Source organism: Capra hircus, chromosome 24 (genome assembly GCF_001704415.2).
Source record: "Capra hircus breed San Clemente chromosome 24, ASM170441v1, whole genome shotgun sequence".
Taxonomy (NCBI): domain Eukaryota; kingdom Metazoa; phylum Chordata; class Mammalia; order Artiodactyla; family Bovidae; genus Capra; species Capra hircus.
In genome coordinates, this window is record NC_030831.1 from 13647136 (window position 1) to 13666870 (window position 19735).

Below are 19735 nucleotides of genomic sequence, written 5' to 3' on the forward strand. Positions count from 1 at the left end.
AAACTGGAGCAGATTTTATTTTTTATTCTGTATTATGCAGTGATGGAAAAGCTGAAATTGAATGGCTATACGATGACCTATAAGGCGTTCTAGAACTAACACCAAAAAAAGATCCTTTCATCAGGGGCCTGGAATACAAAAGGAAGAAGTCAAGAGATACCTGGAGTAACAGGCAAGTTTGGCCTTGGAATACAAAATGAAGCAGGGCAAAACCCAACAGAGTTTTGCCAAAAGAACACACCAGTCATAGCAAACACCCTCTTCCAACAACACAAGAGACAGCTCTACAAATGGACATTACCAGATGGTCAATACTGAAATCAGATTGATTATATTCTTTGCAGACAAAGATAGAGAAATTCTATGCAATCAGCAAAAACAAGACCAGGAGCTGACTGTGGCTCAGATCATTAACTCCTTATTGGAAAATTCAGACTGAAACTGAGGAAAGTAGGGGAAACCACTAGACCATTCAAGTATGACCTAAATTAAATCCCTTATGATTATACAGTGGAAGTGAGAAATAGATTCAAGGGATTAGATCTGATAGAGTGCCTGAAGTACTATGGACAGAGGGTCATGACACTGTATACCAGAGGCAGTGATCAAGACCATCCCCAAGAAAAAGAAATGCAAAAAGGCAAATTGGTTGTCTGAGGAGGCCTTACAAACAGCTGAGAAAAGAAGAGAAACTAAAGGCAAAGGAGCAAAGGAAAGATACACCCATCTGAATGCAAAGTTTCAAAGAATAGCCAGGAGAGAAAAGAAAACCTTACTCAATGATCAATGTAATATAGGAAAACAATAGAATGGGATAGACTAGAGACCTCTTTAAGAAAATTAGAGAAACTAAGGAAACATTCCATGCAAAGATGGGCACAATTAAGGACAGAAATGGTATGGACTTAACAGAAGCAGAAGATGTTAAGAAGAGGTAGCAAGAATACACAGAACTGTACAAAAAAAAAAAAAAAAAAATCTTAATGACCCAGATAACCACAATGATGTGATCACTCACCTAGAGCCAGACCTCCAAGAATGTGAAGTCAAGTGGGGGTTAGGAAGCATCACTACAAACAAAGCCAGTAGAGGTTATGGAATTCCAATTGAACTAGTTCAAATCCTAAAAATCATGCTGCAAAAATTCTGCACTCAAAATCCCAATAAATATAGAAAAATCAGCAGTGTTCACAAGACTGGAAAAGATCAGTTTTCATTCCAATTTCAAAGAAAGACATTGCCACAGAATCTTCAAACTACTGCACAATTGCACTCATCATACATGCAAGCAAAGTAATGCTCAAAATTCTCCAAGCAAAGTTTCAACAATATGTGAACTGTGAACTTCCAGATGTTCAAGTTGGAGTTTAAAAAGGCAAAGGAACCAGAGATCAAACTGTCAAAGTATCCAAATTGCCAATGGAGCCAACATCTATTGGATCATAGAAAAAGCAAGAGTTTCAGAAAATCATCTACTTCTGCTTTATTGACTATCTCAAAGCCTTTGACTGTGTGGATCACAACAAACTGTGGAAAATTATTAAACAGATGGGAATACCAGACCACCTGATCTACCCCCTGAGTTCTGTATGCAGGTCAAGAAGCAACAGTTAGAACCAGACATAGAACAACAGTCTGATTCCAAACTGGGAAAGGAGTACGACAAGGCTACATATTGTTACCCTGTTTATTTAACTTATATGCAGAGTTAATCATGCAAAATGCTGGGCTGGAAGAAGCACAAGCTGGAATCAAGATTGCCAGGAGAAATATCAGAAACCTCAGGTATGCAGATGACACCATCCTTATGGCTTAAAGCAAAAAGGATCTAAGGAGCCTCTTAATGAAAGTGAAAGAGGAGAGTGAAAAAGCTGGCATAAAACTCAACATTCAAAAAACTAAGATGGTGGCATCTAGTCTCATCACCACATGGCAAATTGATGGGGAAACAATGGAAACAGTGAGAGACTTTATTTTCTTGGGCTCCAAAATCACTGCAGATGGTGACTGCAGCCATGAAATTAAAAGGTTCTTGCTACTTGGAAGAAAAGCTATGACCAACCTAGACATCATATTAAAAAGCAGAGACATTACTTTGCCAACAAAGGTCCGTCTAGTCAAAGTTATTGTTTTTCCAGTAGTCATATATGTATGTGAGAGTTGGACTATAAAGAAAGCTGAGCATGGAAGAATTGATACTTTTGAACTGTGGTGTTGAAGACTCTTGAGAGTGCCTTGGACTGCAAGGAGATTCAGCCAGTCCATCCTAAACAAAATCAGTCCTGAATATTAATTGGAAGGACTGATGCTGAAACTGAAACTCCAATACTTTGGCCACCTGAAACAAAGAACTGACTCATTGGAAAAGACCCTGGTGCTGCGGTAGATTGAAGGCAGAAGGAGAAGGTGATGACCGAGGATGAGATGGTTGAATGGCATCACTGACTTGATGGACATGAATTTGAGCAAGCTCCAGAAGTTGGTGATGGACAGGGAAGACTGGCGTGCTGCAGTCCATTGGGTTGCAAGGAGTTGGACATGACTGATCGACTGAACTGACTGAATGATGATTTAATAATTAAATAATTTGAACAACAGCTTCTAAGATTAAAAAAAAAAGTTGATTTTTTAAACAAATTAATGCCTAGCAAAATCATAAATATCTGTCTCAGTGTATGTTCTCTTAGCCATTCTGACTGTATATTCCTGAACCAAATTGTTCCAGGCCCCAGTCAAATTGACATAGAATTATCTTGTGTGTGTGTGTGTGCCAATGTGTATCTGCTCGTCAATCACATTTAATTATCAGAAACCATGATTTCACTTTCCTGCCACTATCTCAGTTCAGACTTTGGATTTTTTAAGTGACAAAGTGTTAACAACTAGCAGTTGGACTAGACAGGCAGATGGGACTCTTCAGAAAGCAGCTCAAAAGTGGTTAAAATTACCAAAGATGGCACGCATTATTCCTCCTTTCAAAGGATGCTATATTTTTCTTAATGTTAAATCTGATTAAAATAGCAAAGCAAACAATAGAAGAGAAGCAATTCCTGTTATTCTCTCTTTCTCTCTCTATCTCTCTTTTTTTTTTTTTTTTTAAGGAAGCCAAGGTAGTGGAAAATACTTCAAAATAAATTTACAGAAACCACCTGCCAATGCTGGAGACATAAGAAATGCCAATTAGATCCCTGGGTTAAGAAGATCCCCTGGAGAAGCAAATGGCAACCATCTAATACTCTTGCCTGGAGAATCCCATGGACAGAGGAACATGGTAGGCTATGTAGTCCATAGGGTTGCAAATAGTCCGACAAGACTAAAGTGACATTGCACATCATGGCCTTCCCTAAAATATTGGGTTGTGTATTAAGATACTTTTCATTTTTACAAAATTTCAGATCTGTCAACTCATTTGCACATATATTTGGGTGTCTATGCCATTTTCTTATCTATGCAATCACTTAGCATTGCTGGCTAAATAAATTAATCACAGCCTGAAAGTAGAGAGATATTTTCTTTGGTGGGAATGTAAAGGATTCTTAGCCCAGAAGACAGCATCTCAGTAGCCCTAAGAAAACTGCTCTGAGGAGGCAGGAAAGAGAGTCAGGCTATACACAAGTTTGCAACAGAGTGGGCAGGCAAACTGAACATCAAAGCTTATCATTAAGTAAGGAAAACCAGGTATCAAGTTAAGAAATTTGGCATTCTTCCATGTATGCAAGCCTCTGGGCCACCTGAATTCATTCCTTTCATATGCACGACAGCTATCTGGGGCCAAATCTTATTTCTTGATTGCTTACGTCCTTAATTTCTTGTTTACTGTAAGGAATGGCAGATGTGATGAATGGCTGCTTCAGCATTCCACTCCCCACCTGAGCTCCTCAGCATCAATGTAGGAGGTGGTGGTATCTGCTGGATCACAGGCCTTGTATTCCCTTTTGGAAGCCCTCACTCACATTTGTAGATCCAAAAATCCCTGGTGGCTGTGACATTTCTTGCCCAGGAAGATGACAGGAAATATTTCATTTCACAACATGTATGTAAGGAATCAGGACATTTTCTGACATTACAGTGAAGAGCAGTATAACCGCCCTAAATTTGCACTCTGATTGGAATAGTAACAGTCACATCCACATAACTATGCAATTCAGAACATCTGTTTTGGAATTTTCTACACTTATCTTAATAGCATTTCTCCTTTCTGCATTTCTGGGACATCTCCTTATCGATCTTGCTAAATGTAAATGTATTGATTCTCTTATTGGTCATAATTCCTCTCACCTTCTTTGCCCATTGGCAATGCCTCAGTTCAATTCAGTTCACTCAGTTGTGTCCAACTTTTTGTGACCCCATGGACTGCAGCATGCCAAGCTTCCTTGTCCATCACGAAATCCTGGAGCTTGCTCAAACTCATGACCATCGAGTTGGTGATGCCATCCAACTGTCTCATCCTCTGTTGTCCTCTTCTCATCCTGTCCTCAATCTTTTCCAGCATCAAAGTCTTTTCCAATGAGTCAATTCTTTGCATCAGATGGGCAAAATATTGGAGTTTCAGTTTCAGCATCAGTACTTCCAATGAACATTCAGGACTGATTTCCTTTAGGATGGACTGGTTGGATCTCCTTACAGTCCAGGGGACTTTCAAGAGTCTTCTCCAACACCACAGTTCAAAAGTATCAATTCTTCCATGTTCAGCTTTCTTTATAGTCCAACTCTCACATCCATACATGACTACTGGAAAAACCACAGCTTTGACTAGACCTTTGCTGGCAAAGTAATGTCTCTGCTTTTTAATATGCTGTCTAGGTTGGTCATAGCTTTTCTTCCAAGCAGCAAGAATCTTTTAATTTCATGGCTGCAGTCACCATCTGCAGTGATTTTGGAGCCCAAGAAAATACAGTCTCTCACTGTTTCCATTGTTTCCCCATCTATTTGCCATGAAGTGTTGGGACCACATGCCATGATCTTGGTTTTTTTGAGTGTTGACTTCTAAGCCATCTTTTTCACTCTCCTCTTTCCCCTTCATCAAAAGGCTCTTCAGTTCCTCTTCACTTTCTGCAGTAAGGGTGGTGTCATCTGTGTATCTGAGGTTATTGACATTTCTCCCAGCAATCCTGATTCCAGTTTGTGCTTCATTCAACCTGGTATTTTGCATGGTGTACTCTGAATATATGTTAAATAAGCATAGTGACAATGGACATGGCTACATCCATTAAAATGCTGGTAGCTTTCAAGCCTGGCAGCAGGGCTAGGGAATGTAACTCAATAATATTTAATAGAAATTCTGCTGGATATTCCTTGGAAATCTATTCCACTCTGATAGAGATTGAAATATATGGAGAATCTCCCCTTATTCTCCTTCCTAAGACCTAGATAAAATCATGTCTTGCAAAAACACTTCCTTACAACCCCATTCTACCCCTCTCTGCTTTGAATTTCTGTTCTACTGATGGACATTTAACCCAATGACCTTTCTCTGCCTCTGTGTGTGTGTGTGTGTGTGTGTGTGTGTGTGTGGTGTGTGTGTGTGTCTTCCCTCTTTATTCCATTCTGGAAGGGCAAAAACATTGAGTTGTGAATATATAAGAATATTATATATATATATATAAACACTAAAGTCTAAATTTTATTAATATACAATGCAAGTTGGTATGTTTTGTTGCTACCATTACAATTTTTTCCAAATTAATTCTGGTGGCACAATCTGATCAAAAATGGAATTTTACCTTAGTGCTAACAATATTCATCAAAGGATTCCAAAAACCTTGATCCTTTGTTGGGGTAGTGGAGGGGTATCTTAAAATGCCTATTCTAAGAAATGTGAGGTGTCCACAGGAGAGAATCTGCACCACAGTAAAGCAGAATCATACGATGAAGATAACACTATTTCAAGTGCAACAAACAGTATGCACACCGTAGGTAGCCAGATAGTCTTACTACATGGTAATGGTAGAGACTAGACATGCTGACCTGGCTCCTTTGAAGCTCCCTCACTTAGATAGTTCTTACTTAGGCATATCTTACAGTTTCTGTTATAAAGAAGGGTTTGCGAACCCAAATTTATATGTTGAAGCCCCTAATGTCATGACATTTAGACGTTGGGCATTTGGAAAGTATTTAGATTAAGAAATTCATGAAGGTAAGGCCCCCACAGAGGATTACACTGTGCAGTGTGCTTAGTTGCTCAGTCATGTCTGACTCTTTGTGACTCCATGGACTGTAGCCCACCAGGCTCCTCTGTTTATGGGAATTCTTCAGGCAAGAAAACTGGAGTGGGTTGCCATGCCCTCCTCCAGGGAATCTTCCCAACCCAGGGATCAAACCCAGTTTTCATGTATTGTAGGCAAGTTATTTACCAACTAAGCCCCCAGGGAAGCCCCACAGAGAACTAGCGCCCTTATAAAAGAGGTACCAGAAAAAGGAGAAAAAAATAAAAGCAGGCACCAAAAGGTGCTTTCTTTCTCTCTCCACCATTGGAGGCACAGCAAGAAGATAGCTAAGTAGAGTTAAGAAAAGTGTCATCACCAGGAATTAAATCAACTAACACCTCGATCTTGGATTTCCCAGACACCAGAACTGTGAGAAACATACATTTGTTGTTTAAAATATTCCATTTATGATATATCATTATGGGATACCAAGCTAAGGTAGATTTCTCAATCCCACCCCCTGTTATACAAAGAAATGCTCTCTTATTGTGACTTCAGTCTTGGTGCCCTTTTCTCTGGTAAATCCCCATCTGAAATTTTCCTGTCATATTTAAGACCCAAGGTGGCTTATTTAATATAAAAGTATTACAGTTGTGGATGTGACTGGTGATGGAAGTAAAGTCCAATGCTGTAAAGAACAATACTGCATAGGAAACTGGAATGTTAAGTCCATGAATCAAGGCAAATTTGAAGCGGTCAAACAGGAGATGGCAAGAGTGAACATGGTCATTCTAGGAATCAGTGAGATAAAACAGACTGAAATGGGTGAATTTAACTCAGATGACCATTAAATCTACTCTTTGGGCAAGAATCCCTTAGCAGAAGAGAAGTAGCACACATAGTCACCAAAAGAGTCCAAAATGCAGTACTTAGATGCAATCTCATAAAAGACAGAATGATCTCCATTCGTTTCCAAGGCAAATCACTCAATACTACAGTAATCCATGTCTATAACCCCAATGAGTAATGCTGAAGAAGCTGAAGTTGAATTGTTCTATGAAGACCTACAAGACCTTCTAAAACTAACATGCAAAAAAGATATTATTTTCATTATAGGGGACTGGAAAGCAAAAGTAGGAAGTCAAGAAACACCTGGAGTAATAGGCACTCTCGACCATTGGAGTACAGAATGAAAAAGGGAAAATGCTACTAGAGTTTTGCCAAGAGAATGCACTAGTCATAGCAAACATCCTCTTCCAACAAAAAAAGAGAAGACTCGACACATGGGCATCACCAGATGGTCAATACTGAAATCAGATTGATTATATTCTTTGGAGAAGAATATAATGGAGAAGCTCTATACAGTCAACAAAAGCAAGGCTGGGAGCTGACTGTGGCTCAGATCATGAACTCCTTGTTGCCAAATTCAGATTTAAGCTGAAGAAAGTAGAGAAAATCACTAGACCATTCAGTTCAGTTCAGTAGCTCAGTCGTGTCCGACTCTTTGCGACCCCATGAATCGCAGCACACCAGGCCTCCCTGTCCATCACCAACTCCCAGAGTTCACTCAGACTCACGCTCATCGAGTCCATGATGACATCCAGCCATCTCATCCTCTGTCGTCCCCTTCTCCTTCTGCTCCAGTCCCTCTCAGCATCAGGGTCATTTCCAATGAGTCAACTCTTCGCATGAGGTGGCCAAAGAACAGCTTTGGCGTCATTGCCTCCAAAGAAATCCCAGGGCTGATCTCCTTCAAAATGGACTGGTTAGAACTCCTTGTAGTCCAAGGGACTCTCAAGAGTCTTCTCCAACACAACAGTTCAAAACCATCAATTCTTCGGCGCTCAGCCTTCTTCACAGTCCAACTCTCACATCCATACATGACCACTGGAAAAACCATAGCCTTGACTAGACGGACCTTAGTTGGCAAAGTAATGTCTCTGATTTTGAATATGCTATCTAGGTTGGTCATAACTTTTCTTCTAAGGAGTAAGCATCTTTTAATTTCATGGTTGCAATCACCAACTGCAGTGATTTTGGAGCCCCCCAAAATAAAGTCTGACACTGTTTCCACTGTTTTCCCATCTATTTCCCATGAAGTGATATGACTGGATGCCATGATCTTCATTTTCTGAATGTTGAGCTTTAGGCCAACTTTTTCACTCTCCATTTTCACTTTCATCAAGAGGCTTTTTAGTTCCTCTTCAGTTTCTGCCATAAGGGTGGTGTCATCTGCATATGTGAGGTTATTGATAATTCTCCCGGCAATCTTGATTCCAGCTTGTGTTTCTTCCAGTCCAGCGTTTCTCATGATGTACTCTGCATATAAGTTAAATAAGCAGGGTACAATATACAGCCTTGATGTACTCCTTTTCCTATTTGGAACCAGTCAGTTCCTTTTCATTATAGGGGACTGGAATGCAAAAGTAGGAGTCAAGAAACACCTCGAGTAACAGGCAAATTTGGCCTTGGAATGTGGAATGAAGCATGGCAAAGACTAACAGTTTTGCCAAGAAAATGCACTGGTCATAGCAAACACCCTCTTCCAACAACACAAGAGAAGACTCTACACATGGACATCACCAGATGGTCAACACCTAAATCAGATTGATCATATTCTTTGCAGCCAAAGATGGAGAAGCTCTATACAGTCAACAAAGACAAGACCAGGAGCTAACTGTGGCTCAGATCATGAACTCCTTATTACCAAATTCAGACTCAAACTGAAGAAAGTAGGGAAAACTGCTAGACCATTCAAGTATGACTAAATCAAATCCCTTATGATTATACAGTGGAAGTGAGAAATAGATTTAAGGGCCTAGATCTGATAGATAGAGTGCATGATGAACTATGGAATGAGGTTTGTGACATTGTACAGGAGACAAGGATCAAGACCATCGTCACGGAAAAGAAATGCAAAAAATCAAAATGGCTGTCTGAGGAGGCCTTACAAATAGCTGTGAAAAGAAGAGAGGCGAAAAGCAAAGGAGAAAAGGAAAGATATAAGCATCTGAATGTAGAGTTCCAAGGAATAGCAAGAAGAGATATGAAAGCCTTCTTCAGAGATCAATGCAAAGAAATAGAGGGAAAGAACAGAATGGGAAAGACTAAAGATCTCTTCAAGATAATTAGAGATACCAAGGGAACATTTCATTCAAAGATGGGCTCGATATAGGACAGAAATGGTCTGGACCTAACAGAAGCAGAAGATATTAAGAAGAGGTGTCAAGAATACACAGAAGAACTGTACAAAAAAGATCTTCACGACCTAGATAACCATGTTGGTGTGGTCACTAACCTAGAGCCAGGCATCCTGGAATGTGAAGTCAAGTGGGCCTTGGATAGCATCACTACAAACAAAGCTAGTGGATGTGATGGAATTCCAGTTGAGCTGTTTCAAATCCTGAAAGATGATGCTGTGAAAGCGCTGCACTCAATATGCCAGCAGATATGGAAAACTCAGCAGTGGCCACAGGACAGGAAAAGGTCAGTTTTCATTCCAATCCCAAAGAAAGGCAATGCCAAAGAATGCTCAAACTACCGCACAATTGCACTCATCTCACATGCTAGTAAAGTAATGCTCAAAATTCTCCAAGCCAGGCTTCAGCAATACATGAACCGTGAACTCCCTGCTGTTCAAGCTGGTTTTAGAAAAGGCAGAGGAACCAGAGATCAAATTGCCAACATCCTCTGGATCATGGAAAAAGCAAGAGAGTTCAAGAAAAATATCTATTTCTGCTTTATTGACTATGCCAAAACATTTGACTATGTGGATCACAATAAACTGTGGACAATTCTGAAAGAGATGGGAATACCAGACCACCTAACCTGTCTTTTGAGAAATCTGTATGCAGGTCAGGAAGCAGCAGCAGTTAGACCATTCAGGTACGACCTACATCAAATCCCTTATACAGTCGAAGTGACAAATAAATTCAAGGATTATATCTGATAGAGTGCATAAACAGCTATGGACAGAGGTTCATGACATTGTACAGGAGGCAGTTATCAAAACCATCTCCAAGAAAAAGAAATGCTAAAAGGAAAAGTGGTTTTCTGAAGATGCCTTACAAATAGCTAAGAAAAGAAGAGAAGCTAAAGGCAAAGGAGAAATGGAAAGATATACTCATTTGAATGCAGAGTTCCAAAGAATAGCAAGGAGAGATAAGAAAGCCTTTCTCAGTGATCAATGCAAAGCAATAGAGAAAAACAATAGAATGGGTAGGTCTAGAGATCTCTTTAAGAAAATTAGAAATACCAAGGGAACATTTCATGCAAAGATGGGCAGAATTAAGGACAGAAATGGTATGGACCTAACAGAAGCAGAAGATATTAAGATGAGCTGGCAGGAATACACAGAAGAACTATACAAAAAAGATTTTCATGAACCAGAAAACCAATATAGTGTGATCACTCAGCGAGAGCCAGACATCCTTGAATGCAAATTCAAGTGGGCCTTAGGAAGCACCTCTATGAACAAAGCTAGTGGAAGTGATTGAAATTCCAGTTGAGCTATTTCAAATCCTAAAAGATGATGCTGTGAAAGTGCTTCATTCAACATGCCAGCAAATTTGGAAGACTCATCAGTGGCCACAGGACTGGAAAGGGTCAGCTTTCATTCCAACCCCAAAGAAAGAGAATGCCAAAGAATGTTCAAACTACCACACAATTGTACTCATCTCACATGCTAGCAAAGTAATGTTCAAATCTCCAAGTCAGGCTTCAATAGTAGGTGAACTGTAAACTTCCAGATGTTCACTCTGAACTTAGAAAAGGCAGAGGAGCCAGAGATCAAATTTCCAACATCTTTTGGATCATCAAAAAAGCACGAGTGGTCCAGAAAAGCATCTACTTCTGCTTTATTGACTATGCCAGTCTTTGACTATGTGGATCCCAACACACTATGGAAAATTCTTAAAGTGAAAGTCCCTCAGTCATGGCCAACTCTTTGCAACCCCAAGAACTTAGTCCATGTAATGCTCCAGGCCAGAATACTGGAATGGGTTGCCTTTCCCATCTCTAGGGGATCCTCTCAACCCAGGGATTGAACCCAGTTATCCCACATTGCAGGTGGATTCTTTACCAGCTGAGCCCAGGAAAACCCAAGAATACTGGAGTGGGTAATCTAATCCTTCTCCAGGGAATCTTCCTGACCCAGAAATCGAACCAGTGTCTCCTGCAATGCAGGTGGCTTCTTTACCAACTGAGCTGAGGGAAGCCCAAAAATTCTTAAAGAGATGGGAATACCAGACCACCTGACCTGTCTCCTGAGAAATCTGTATGCAGGTCAGGAAGCAACAGTTAAAACTGGACATGGAACAACAGGCTGATTCCAAATAGGGGAAGTAGTACCTCAAGGCTCTATATTGTCACCCTGCTTATTTAACTTAATTGCAGAGAACATCATGGGAAATGTCTGACTGGATAAACTACAAGCTGGAAGCAAGATTGGTGGAAGAAATATCAATAACCTCAGATATGCAGATAACACCATCCTTTTGGCAGAAAGTGAAGAGGAACTAAAGAGCCTCTTGATGAGAGTGAAAGAGGAGAGTAAAACATTGGCTTAAAAGTAAACATTCAGAAAACTAAGATCATGGCATCCAGTCCCATCACATCATGGCAAATAGATGGGAAAATAATGGAAACAGTGAGAGGCTTTATTTTTTTGGATTCCAAAATCACTGCAGATGGTGACTATAGCCATGAAATTAAAAGACGCTTGCTCCTTGGAAGAAAAGCTATGACCAACCTAGACAGCATATTAAAAAGCAGAGACATTACCTTACCAGCAAAGGTCCATCTAGTCAAAGCTATGGTTTCTCCAGGAGTCATGTATGGATGTGAGAGTTGGACTATAAAGAAAGCATTGTGGGAAAAGATGTGTTATTTGCAAGAGTGAGTTCATTTAGTTAATACTAAAGATTGGAACATAGATCCCAAGTCACCTAGAGTTTTTACACTAATAGTTATGAGTAAAAACACTGACAAAATAACTACAAATTACACAAGTTTTCACATCTCTAAATCAAAATTATTTTTTATTTTTTCAAGTTATTTTTACTCTCAATTAAGGAGAATAACAGGTTATGTCTTTTACAGTGAAGGAATAAAGAGGATTCATGATGTGACCTTTCATTGAAACATGAAATTTGCCTTCTTTAAGGTCCTCAAAAATGAGTTATTCTACCTTGATCAAAAATGGTCCTCTGGGCATTGACTTACATGATATAATTTAACAGGATTTCACATTCTGTAACTGAGACTATATATTCATCTAATGATTCCAGATTTATTAAAAAAATAAAAAGACCTCAGTGCTTAAAAAAAAAAAAAAAGAAAGAAAGAAAGAAAAGAAAAAAGAAAGCTGAGCACCAAAGAATTGATGCTTTTGAACTGTGGTGTTGGAGAAGACTCTTGAGAGTCCCTTGGACTGCAAGGAGATCACACCAGTCCATCCTAAAGGAAAATAGTCCTGAATATTCATTGGAAGGACTGATGCTGAAGCTGAAACTCCAATACTTTGGCCATCTGATGTGAAGAACTGACTCATTGGAAAAGACCCTGATGCTGGGAAAGATTGAAGGCAGGGGGAGAAGGGGACAACAGAGGGTGAGATGGTTGGATGGTATCACCAACTCAATTGACATGAGCTTGAGTAAGCTCCAGGAGTTGATGATGCACAGGGAAGCCTGGCATGCTGCAGTCCATGCGGTCTCAAAGGGTTGGACACGACTGAGTGACTGAACTGAACTGAACTGATTTACAGCTCTTGTTTATAGTTTATAGAGGGTAACTGATGCCTAACAACTTGGTCTGTTGTATAAAAGAGAACTTCAGGAGATGCTAATGAAAAGGTAGAGAGGGAGCAAGGAACACTTAGAAATGTCATTTCATCCCATATGTTTTATCTCCCATCACACTGAGTACTTATTTAATGATGCATTTGGATACACTCTTGAACTTTAATTGTGAGCATAAGAACATATGCAAGCCCATACATGAGTTAACAGCCTGAGAATTTAAGTCATTTTTTCCCTCCCCTACTCTACTCTAGGAGATTTGATTTGTTGATTAATGCAATTTTAATTGTAGAATTTGCTTCTTTCCAAGAGACACTGAAAAAGTTTTCAGAAACAAACAAACAAAATATAAGATGATGCAATGTCAAAAATGTAAAAAAGAAATAAACAATTGGGGACTTCCATTTTTGGTAATAGTGGATCACATAATTTTTACCAATCCTATCTCTGAGGACAATTGGAAAAACTAAACACTTAAAATTTGCAAACATTTCCCAAAAGGTTTTGAAAGCTAAGACAGTAAAGAATTATTAGGACCAAATGCAAAGCCTGGTATTTATGGTCACTTTTCCCCTGAGTGGCTGAGGGCTGAGTAAAGCAAAAGAAAATGAAAAGATAGCATATATCAATTTAAAGAAATAAAAGATAATATGGTATCAATAAGGTCATATATGGTTCTTTGAAAAGACCACAAATTTGATAGAGTCCTGGCGACTAAAGTGCAAAAATAACCAGTGTTAGAAGTGTAGAGACATTTTTCATTACAAATAAAATAAAAAAGGTTCTTATGAATTGCTTAGCTAATAAAATTAAAAATTTTATACAATGAAAACATTGCTTAAATAGTAACATTTGACAAAGGTGATGCAAAAAGAATAAAAAGTATGAATATTCATACAAATATTAAAGAAATTGAATCTGTAATTTAAAATATTTCCATATAAAAAGTTAAAACAATTAGAGAAAGTCATTAAGTTAAAGTCCATCACTGACACATAAGTTCAGGGACTTCCCTGGTGGTCCAGTGGATTAAGAATCTGCCTTTTAATGCACATGATGTGGGTACGGCAGGTAAGCTCATGCACTCTAGAGCTCACATGCCCACATCTAGAGAGCCAAGTTGCTCTAGAGCCCACAAACTGGAACTAGAGAAAGCCCAACTGCCATCAACAAAGACGCAGCATAGCCAAAATAAAAATAAATTGATTAATTTTTAAAGTAGCACATAAATTCAAAGCAGATAGTTATGGACTGGAGATATAATCAAGTGTCTTTCCAAGACATAAAAATTACCTAGATCTTAGAGAATGAGTAGGTTATACAAATATGGGAACAGGATATTTAATAGCTCAAAAGGAGATCAGCATTTTATCGTTTACTTCATAAACAATTACCTTTTATTCCAAAATAGATTGTGTCTTTTGTTTTACCATAAATATGATTCTGTTGCTGCTGCTGCTAGGTCACTTCAGTCATGTCCTACTCTGTGGAACCCCATAGACGCCAGCCCACCAGGCTCCCCCGTCCCTGGGATTCTCCAGGCAAGAACACTGGAGTGGGTTGCCATTTCCTTCTCCAATGCATGAAAGTAAAAAAGTGAAAGTGAAGTTGCTCAGTCGTGCCTGATTCTCAGCGACCCCATGGACTGCAGTTTACCAGGCTCCTCCGTCCATGGAATTTTCCAGGCAAGAGTACTGGATTGGATTGTCATTGCCTTCTCTGAAATATGGTTCTAACTCATCACAATTAGAAACAAGATGAACTCATTCATCTCAGTTTATCTTTCCTTGCGAGCAAGAAGCATTTAACAACAAATTCTTCCAAACATTTAAGAAAGGAAAAATAGCAAAAAAATACTAATTCTTCAGTGTAATACAAAAAGAAGAAACATTTCCCAAATGTTTAAGAAAAGCATCACAACTTTCATAAAAGAACTTGGGTTAAAGTAAGAAAAAAAAAAAAAATAAGTCTCATATAGAATGCAAATGCAAAACTCCTGAACTAAATATGAGCGAAATGAGCTCTGTAATATTTAGTAACCAAAACAAACAAGGCAGGTTTATTCCAGGAATGCAAGGTTAGTTGGAGCATTTAAAAATTAATCAATGTAGTTCACATTGACAGAAAAAAATGAGAAAAAAATTATACCATTATCATATTCATTTTAATGTGTTAGTCACTCAGTTGTGCCTGACTCTTTGCAACCTCATGGATTATAGCCCACCAGGCTCCTCTGTCCATGGGATTTTCCAGGCATGAACATTGGCATGGGTTACCATTACCTTCTCCAAGGGATTTTCTGACCCAGGAATTGAACCCAGGTCTCCTGCATTGCAGGCGGATTCTTTACCATGTGAGCTATCAGGAAAGCCCTATTATCATATTCAGTTCAGTTCAGTCGCTCAGTCATGTCCGACTCTTTGCGACCCCATGAATCGCAGCACACCAGGCCTCCCTGTCCATCACCATCTCCCGGAGTTCACTCAGACTCACGTCCATCGAGTCCGTGATGCCATCCAGCCATCTCATCATCGGTCGTCCCCTGCTCCTCCTGCCCCCAATCCCTCCCAGCATCAAAGTCTTTTCTAATGAGTCAACTCTTCGCATGAGTTGGCCAAAGTACTGGAGCTTCAGCTTTAGCATCATTGCCTCCAAAGAAATCCCAGGGTTGATCTCCTTCAGAGTGGACTGGTTGGATCTCCTTGCAGTCCAAGGGACCCTCAAGAGTCTTCTCCAACACCACAGTTCAAACGCATCAATTCTTCGGTGCTCAGCCTTCTTCACAGTCCAACTCTCACATCCATACATGACCACAGGAAAAACCATAGCACTGACTAGATGGACCTTAGTCGGCAAAGTAATGTCTCTGCTCTTGAATATACTATCTAGGTTGGTCATAACTTATTAGATGCAGGAAAAATTTGATATAATTTAATATCAATTTTTGATTTTTAAAAAATCATGAGTAGAAGAGAGCTTCCTTAATTTGATCAAGGGTATTTATACTAAATCTATTATAAATATAGCAAACATCATAGTGAATGGTAAAATAGCAAAAGCCTTCTTTTTGAGACCAAGATCCATGCAAGGATAACTACTACTATCATTTCTTCTATCTAATATGAACTAGAGATTCTAGCTAGTATGCTCAAGCAAGAGAAAGAAACTTTATAAGAGTTAGAAAGTTTGTAAGTCCTATGGTACTTTGTCTATACCATCTCACTTTTAGCACTTCAGTAAACACCAGCCAACTACTAGCACTTTCATTCCTTTGTTTTCTTGCACTGTTGGGGTTATTTGATCTGCTCAGGTGGTAGGCTAAAAGTAATTTGCTCCTAGAAATTAATTTACCCCTGGGAGTTATCTCAAGCACAGGTGTACAGAATTTTTAAAAATACTTTTATTTGCTTACTCCTTGGATGTGATAGCTCTAATGCACACTTTCTACACTGATTCATTAATTCCTTGGTGGGATTAAACTTTCAAGGTAACTTGATTGATAGGAAACTTCTGATTAGCAGTCTTATTTCACTTTTTCACTCCTGATATAAACTCTAAAATAAACCACTTGCACTTGAATCCCTGTCTAAAGTCCTGCATATAGGGATCTCTAAACTTCAACAGGCAAGGTGAGTAGTGATAGATAATGTCAGAAACCTTTAAAGGATGGAAAATGGGTCCGCACACTGGGAGAATATATTTGTAACATTTATATCTGAAGAAAGTTTCATATTCAGAATACAAAAAGTACTACTACAAATTAATAATAAAAATAGAATCAATAGAAAAATAGGCAAGAGACTTGAATAGGTTAAGCCTCTATTTCAGCGGTCAAAGGTATTCAGCCTCCTCCATAATCAGAGAAACATCAATTAAAAACACAGTGAAATTCAACTGCACACTCACCAGGATGGAAAAACTTAAACATTAACAGTGTTAGTATTAGCAAGGATTTGAAGCAAAGGAAATTTTCTACTGCTGGTGGAAGGTAAATTTGTACAATCACTTTGATGTACTATTTGGCCATAACAACCAAAGTTTAACATGTGAATAATCCATCACATCACAGTTTCACTTTGGTTATATGCTCAAGAAAATTGTGAAAACATACATAAAAAGTCATAAGAACAATAGTATTCTAATAGTCAAAAATGGAAAATAACCAAAATGTCCATCAACACTCAAATGGATATTTAGGGCATAGATTCTACTGCAGGTAAATTTGTACAATCACTTTGATGTACTATTTGGCCATAACAACCAAAGTTTAACATGTGAATAATCCATCACATCACAGTTTCACTTTGGTTATATGCTCAAGAAAATTGTGAAAACATACATAAAAAGTCATAAGAACAATAGTATTCTAATAGTCAAAAATGGAAAATAACCAAAATGTCCATCAACATTCAAATGGATATTTAGGGCATAGATTCTACTGCAATGAAAATGAGGAAATTACAACTGTATTTAAGAGAATGGGTGAATCTTACAAAATGATGCTGAATGACAGAATGCAGACATAAAACCATAGACTTCATTATCCCAATGATATGCCAAAACAAAAGAACAAAAATCATGTGAAAACGATAAAGAAATGCAAGAAAGTGATAATTATAAATTCAGAATAGATGTTGGTCATGTTCTTGTTCTTGATACAGATGTCCATATATTAGTGCCACTCCTGAATAACCTGAAAAGCAGTGCCAGTCTATGAACTGTTTGATATGTTACACTGTCAAGTTTAATTCCAGTAAGTTTGGAATTGGCTTGTTTTGCTAATATACCTGCAAGGCACTGACCATTGGTAAAGAAATGAAATTTACTGATTAATAGTAGTGCTTTGTCAGGACTAATTTGAAAATATACAAGTGGCTCATGTATCTCAGTATCAGAAAAACAAACAACCCGGTCAAATAATAAGGAGAAGACCTAAACAGACATTTCTGTTAAAAAAAAAAAATTACTATAATTGTTCAGAATTTAAATCACGTTTGACTTTGTGAATCCACAAAATGCAGCACTCTAGTTTGCAGGGAAGGAAGCCTTACCTTGCCTTCACTATCTCCCACAGTTTGCCCAAACTCATGTCCATTGAGTCCATGACACCACCCAACCATCTCATCATTGGTCACCCCCTTCTGCTCCCACCCTCAATCTTTCCAGCATCAGGGCCTTTTCCAATGAATTGGCTCTTCCCATCATATGGCCAAAGTATTAGAGCTTCAGCTTTAGCATCAGTGCTTCCAATGAGTATTCAGAGTTGATTTTTTTTTTTTTTTTTTTTTTTTTTAGGATTGACTGGTTTGATCTCCTTGTAGTCCAACTCTTGCAACCCCATGGACTGTACCCACCAGGATCTTCTGTCCATGAGATTTTCCAGGCAAGAATACTGAAGAGAGTAGCTATTTCCTTCCCCCAGAGGATCTTCCCCACCCAGGGATTGAATTTGGGTCTCCTGCAATGCAGGCAGATTCTTTACTGATTGAGCTAACAGGGAAGCACCTTCCCCACTCCCCACCCCACCCCCCCACACAAAAAAAAATTCTCCAGACAAGAATACTGGAGTAGTTGCTATGCCCTCTTCCTGGGGATATTTCCAACCCAGGTCTCCTGCATTGCAGGTGTATTCTTTACCATCTGAGCCACCAGGGAAGCCCAAGAATACTGGAGTGGGTAGCCTATCCCTATCCAGGGGGTCTTCCTGAAATAGGAATTGAACAGGGCTCTCTGGCATTGCAGGTGGATTCTTTAACAGTGGAGCTACCAAGGAAGTCCCCTTTCAGTCCAAGGAACTCTTGGACTCTTCTCTAGAAACACGATTCAAAAGCATCAATTCTTCAGCACTCAGCCTTCATTATGGTCCAACTCTCACACCTATACATGACTACAGGAAGAACCAGAGCTTTGCCTAGATGGGACTTTGTTGGCAAAGTGATGTCTCTGCTTTTTAATACACAGTTTAGGTTTGTAATAGCTTTTACTGCAAGGGACAAGTGTCTTTTAATTTCATGCCTGCAGTCACCATCTACAGTGATTTGGGAGCCCAAGAAAATAAAATTTGTCATTATTTCCACAATTTCCCTATTTGCCACGAAGTGATGGGACTAGATGCCATGATCATACTTTTTTTAAAGTTGAATTTTAAACAAACTTTTTAATTCTCTTATTTCACCTTTATGAAGAGGGTCCCTGATTCTTCTTTGCTCTCTGCCATTAGAGTGATATCATCTGCATATCTGAGGTTGTTGATATTTTTTCCTGGCAATCTTGAATCCAGCTTGTAATTATCCAACCTGGCCTTTTTCCTGATGTACTCTGCATATGAGCTAAATAAGCAGGGTGGCAATACACAATCTTGACATACTCCTTTCCCAATTTTGAACCAGTCCATTGTTCCATGTCCAGTTCTAACTGTGGCTTCTTGACTTGAATATAGGTTTCTCAGGAGACAAGTAAGCTAGTCTGTATTCCCAACACTTTAAGAATTTTTCACAGTTTGTTATGATACATACAGTCAAAGGTTTTAGCATAGTCAATGAAGCAGAGGCTTTTCTGAAATACCATTGCTCTTTCTATGATCCAATGGATGCTGGCAATTTAATCTCTGGGTTCTCTACCTTTTCTAAATCCAGCTTACATATCTGGATGTTCTCAGTTCACTTAATATTGAACACTAGCTTGAAGGATTTTGACCATACCTTGCTTGCATGTGAAATAAACACAACTGTACAGTAGTTTGAACGTTCTTTGACATAGACTTTCTTTGGGATTGGAATGAAAATTGAC